The following is a 6000-nucleotide window of genomic DNA, read 5'->3' as shown; positions in this document are numbered from 1 at the left end:
AGCTTAGAAAAAACCAAAACTGTTAGTACCCCAGTGGCATAGAGAACAGAATTCTATAGGGTCCTCACCTTGTCCCAGACCTGTTCAGATTCACCCTTTTTGGAGGCCTTATTTAGGTCTGACCCTACCCTGGAGTCTTGCCTCATAGAACTAATTAGAAGTTATCAGAATTTTGGCTGGTGAATCCTGCAGCATTTCTAGAGCTGCTGCTCACAATTTCCTGAAATCCAAAAGCAGATAAATGGGAAAAATAAAGTATATATTGTAGAGCCTTGGTTTTTAAATTTTATTTTATTTATTTATTTATTTTTTTTTTTGAGATGAAGTTTTGCTCTTGTTGCCCAGGCTGGAGTGCAGTGGCACGATCTCGGCTCACTGCAACCTCTGCCTCCCAGGTTCAAGCAATTCTCCTGCCTCAGCCTCTCAAGTAGCTGGGATTACAGGCATGTGCCACCATGCCTGGCTAATTTTGTATTTTTAGTAGAGATGGGGTTTCTCCATGTTGGTCAGGCTGGTCTCGAACTCCCGACCTCAGGTGATCCACCTGTCTCGGCCTCCCAAACTGTTGGGATTACAGGCGTGAGCCACTGCACCCAGCCAGTTTTTAAATTTTCTGTTAAAACCAGTGGTTGCAGAGACATTCTCTTTAGCAACTTGTTTTCTATTCCTGCAGATCCAGTAGTTGCTCCACAAGTCACAAAAAAGTGAATATAAACAGAATAAAATTTTCTCTGAGCTACATTAAACTCTTCCTTTCTATATCTCTTTCATCTGCCTATATTTAGCTTTACTATTTACAGTTTTTAAAAAAATTTGATGGCAGAGAAACAGAAGAAATAAAAATGCTGGGCCCTTTATCTAAATCCTAAAAATTATTAAACCTTTAGTACCAGCTCCCAGGGTGTTATGAGAATTAAATTACATAATGAGGGATGACCAGCACAGTGCTCTTTGTCTTACTCTGTATCAGGTACTCATAGTACCTGCTTAATAAGCATTGCATTAGTACATGTGTACATGTTGTTTTTTAAATACAGGCTTATTCAGACATTGCTGCCTTTTGTTTCCTCTGTAAACTTTAAAGAGCCAACAAAGACTATAAAACTTTAGGATGGAGATGAGTTGTCCTTATTTGTACCAGAAGTATTTGGTTGTGACAAGAGTGCTAAGCGTAAGGGGCCCTGGGCTTTGCCTGCTTTCTCCAATGTTAATAATGCTCCAAGGGGGAGAAACAACAGCATTGACAGGGGACTTGTTTAAAACACTCACTCTTGGACCCTTTTCAAACCTGCAGAATCACATTACATAAAGTGGGGCCAAAATTACCAGGTGATTTATAAGCTCGTTAAAGCTTGAGAGGCAATGCTTAGCTTAGTGGTTATCAGCCCAGGCTTCTCATGAGGATCATATGGCCAATTTGCAGAAATCTCTTGTGACCTCCCCACAGCTTCTGTTTATCATTCTCGGTGGAAGCATCTATCATGTTTTAATGAAGGGCCTCATGTGACTCTAAGGTTAGGCTAGAATCAGGTATGAGGCCTTCAAAATACATTCACGAGAGTTAAGCTCCACCTTTGGACTAAAGGGTGGTCACAGGGCCAGTTCTGTTTGGGTTTAGTGGGGACAGGTCAGTGTGGTGCATATTTCTATTACTGTAGCAGAAATTGCTAGTGTCCCCTGGCAGGGGAGGTCACCTGAGGACAGGAAAGGAGAAACTTATATTTTCAGCTTCATGGAGCATCTCATTTTTCCTGAACCTCTTCTGTTTTAAAGGACAGAAATGGGTGGACTTTTTCTGTCTTTTTCTGCCAGTTGATGTCATACTGGCAGGTAAACACCTTTAAAAGCATATCCTTCAGATGCAGGTGTAATTTGTCCAGAAAATCTCATCTGAGAAGGAATTCCAGAGAAGGGGAGAAAGAAAAAAAAGGCTTTTCTTCAGGTAAACCTGTGTCAGATGAAGACCTGTGTCCACTCTGCCTCCTGGACTGCCATGCGTTTAGTACTTGCAAACCTTTACTTTTCTACTTGTATTTTTCCTCCCTAATAAGTTTGATTTAACTACTTGTTAAAATTCTTATGATAGTCAAGGGTCTCTGAAAAATATTTCTTTCCTATATTCCAGAGCCATCTCTGCATTCTGTACATCATAGCTTCTTATATGTCACGCAGGATTCTCAGCAAGGATTTATGATCTGCAATATTAAAAATGTTCCTTTTGTGGCTATTGAACATGGAAAGATGTGGATACTCAAGATTTCTATTGGGGAAAACTGTGGTCCTTAGTAAAGATGGAAAACATGTAATGTTGAGGCTCCAGCTGTGTGTTCCATTAGCTCTATGCAGAACAGGATTAAGAAAATACTTATTAAAATGGGATGGCATTTATTACCCAGAAAGTTCTGAAGAAACTTATTAGGAGATACCTGTTTTCTAGGGTGCTAAATGAAGCCTACTTAAAATTACTACTAAAAATTACAGAACATAGGAGTTATCTGGATGTTGAAGTTTGCATAAAACTGATGTTTCTTTATGGTTAAATTCAGACTATAATTTAGGTTTTTTGGGAAGAAATATTTCAACAGTGATGCTGTGTTCTCCTGTGTGCATTAGCACATCATAAAAATTTGTCCTCGTGCAGTTAATGGTTAATGATTCACTTGGTGAAATAGCTCTCTGACAGATTTTTTTCACTATAGGGTTAATTATTTTTCTCTTCATTATTAAGTATCTTTATGCAGCTGATGTGCATAAACCATCACATTTAATCTGGCAGCTGTCCTTTTTTCTTATTTTTTCTTACTTATTTCTCTTTGGAAAATGAAGGCTTTTATCTTTGCTTACAGGCTAAAAAACTGGGAAAAACACAGGCTCTTCCACTTACTGGATGTTTGACAAAATATCCTTCTTGGGCCAAAAACATTGGCATTACTGGTGAGCTTCTTAGAAATTAAAAAAATCAGCCAAGTGCGGTGGCTCATGCCTGTAATCCCAGCACTTTGTGAGGCTGAGGCGGGCAGATCACGTGAGTTTGGGAGATCAAGACCAGCCTGGCCAACATAGAGAAAACCCCATCTCTACTAAAAATACACAATTATCCAGGGATGGTGGTGCAGCCTGTAATCTCAGCTACTCAGGAGGCTGTGGCAGGAGATGCGCTTGAACCTGGGAGGCAGAGGTTGCAGTGAGCCAAGAACGCATCACTGCACTTCAGCCTGGGCAACTAGATCAAAATTCCGTCTCAAAACAAAACAAAATTTGAGAGGTGCCTTCTAACTCAACATGTCTTTTCCATCTGAAAAATATTCACAACTCATTCTGTGTGATGTAAATATAGCACTCAAAAATGTACATGTTCATGTTTGTGCCCTTAATTTTATACTTTATTATATGGAAAAATATATGAAATGATGTTGTGGATGTTATGCTCCTCTTTTTTTCTTAGAGTGAGAGAATATATTAGAGAATATTTCTGTGTTGAAAATTATTTTATTGGATAATTTTAGTCCTATAAGTCAGAATCACTTCCCTTTACTCTCTCATTTCACCTTTTTTTTTTTTTTTTGAGATGGAGTCTCGCTCTGTCGCCCAGGCTGGAGTGCAGTGGCGCAATCTCGGCTCACTGCAAGCTCCGCCTCCCGGGTTCCCGCCATTCTCCTGCCTCAGCCTCTCCAAGTAGCTGGGACTACAGGTGCCCGCCACCACGCCCGGCTAATTTTTGTTTGTATTTTTAGTAGAGACGGGGTTTCACCGTGGTCTCGATCTGCTGACCTTGTGATCCGCCCGCCTCGGCCTCCCAAAGTGCTGGGATTACAAGCGTGAGCCACCGCGTCCGGCCTTCATTTCACCTTAAATCAAATTAAAAATTCCACCAATGGCGACTTGGTAAAAATATGTGTGTGTGTATGTGTGTGTGTGCATATGTGTGTGTGTGTGTGTTTCAGGAACCATTGCAGTTTAGAGAGGTAGCCATAGAATTCTCTCTGGAGGAGTGGCATTGCCTGGACACTGCACAGTGGAATTTATATACGGATGTGATGTTAGAGAACTACAGACACGAAGGCCCCTTTTGTGCCCTGCAACATGCACAATAGCTATGTCTTCTGGCAATTGGAGATTGTTGAGGACACAAGCAATTAGCTCTGTATGAACTAAATCTTGGCCTCTACTATTGATAAGACCCCTCTTCATCCAAATTTTCCCAAATGTGTGTGCCACCCCAAAGGCATACTTACAGTCAGTATAGATAGTTCCTTGTTGGCAAAAGCATACTTACAGTCAGTATACCTTTGGCTTTGTAAATGTCCTAAAGCTTGGCTGAGTGCAAACAGTTCACATGTTTGGGCAGACCAATCATTAGGCAGCCTTCCTGATTCTACTTCTTCAAGCGTCTCTCCATCAATCACTGAATACCTGTTATGTCTTTTCCTCTCAATTACCTGGGAAGACCCTTCTATGAATAAGTGCCACCCTGTCTTGAAGGGAGTTTCTCCTAAGTCTGATCAAACTTTTGTATGGTAGTCAATCAGATCTAAACATACATGCTCTCATTTTAAGTTTGGATCCTCTGTTAAAAATCTTGCTGGATTATCGTGCCACTGCACTCCAGCCTAGTGACGGAGCGAGACTCCATCTCAAAAAAAAAAAAAAAAAAAAAAAAAAAAAAAAAAAAAATCTTGCTTGATTAAGTGAATTATCAGTAGTAGTAGACTAATATTTTCTATTAGTCTAAATCTAGGTACGATATTCTCAATTAATATTAAATCATCTTTTTCCAGTAAGATAGCCTCATATTTTAAAATTCTTTTTTTCTTTTTTTTATTAATTTTTGCACACAAAACAATAAACATTTTCTAAAAATACATACAAACAAAAAGATGCACATCAATCATATTAGAAAGGTTGCACATGGGAAGACGGGGAATAGAAATGGGGGAGTGGGAATTAAAGAAAATAAGTGAGAGAGGGACTTTGTATGGATCAATGATAATAACTCAATCCTCTATTTGACAAAGAAGAAGGAGAAGGAAGAGGAAGAAAAAAAGTGGGATAAAGGATCAGAAAAGGAGGAAAATAGAAAAAATTAGAGTATGACTCCAGGGTAGACCTGTTTTGTTGTCGCTGGGTTGGTTGGTTAGTTTGTCTGTTGTATTTTTCATATGTTTCGCCATGTTGGCCAGGCTGGTCTCGAACTCCTAGTCTCAAGTGATCAACCCGCCTCGGCCTCCCAGAGTGCTGGGACTACAGGCGTGAGCCACCACGTCCAGCCCCCACATTGCTTCTGGCCTCCGAGGTAGACCTCCCAGATGGGGCGGCCGGGCAGAGGTGCTCCTCACTTCCTAGACGGGGTGGTGGCCAGGCAGAGGAGCTCCTCACTTCCTGGAAGGGGCGGTCCGGCAGAGGCGCTCCTCACATCCCAGACAATGGGCAGCCGGGCAGAGGCGCTCCTCACATCTCAGACAATGGGCGGCCGGGCAGAGGCGCTCCTCATTTCTTCCCAGACGGGGCGGCCGGGCAGAGGCGCTCCTCACCTCCCAGTCAATGGGCAGCCGGGCAGAGGGGCTCCTCACATCCCAGACAATGGGTGGCCAGGCAGAGGCGCTCCTCACATCCCAGACAATGGGCGGCCGGGCAGAGGCGCTCCTCATTTCTTCCCAGACGGGGCGGCCGGGCAGAGGCGCTCCTCACTTCTTCCCAGACGGGGCGGCCGGGCAGAGGCGCTCCTCACTTCCCAGACGATGGGTGGCCAGGCAGAGACCCTCCCCACCTCCCAGATGGGTTGGTGGCTGGGCAGAGGCTGCAATCCCAGCACCCTGGGAGGCCAAGGCAGGCAGCTGGGAGGTGGAGGCTGCAGCGAGCCAAGACCACGCCACCGCACTCCAGCCCGGGCAACACTGAGCACCAAGTGAGCAAGACTCCGTCTGCAGTCCCAGCACCTCAAGAGGCCGAGGCGGGCAGAGCACTCGAGGTCAGGAGCTGGAGACCAGCCTGGCCAACATG

Source organism: Symphalangus syndactylus, chromosome 13, assembly GCF_028878055.3.
Source record: "Symphalangus syndactylus isolate Jambi chromosome 13, NHGRI_mSymSyn1-v2.1_pri, whole genome shotgun sequence".
NCBI lineage: Eukaryota > Metazoa > Chordata > Mammalia > Primates > Hylobatidae > Symphalangus > Symphalangus syndactylus.
Note: the sequence above shows the minus strand (reverse complement) of the source record.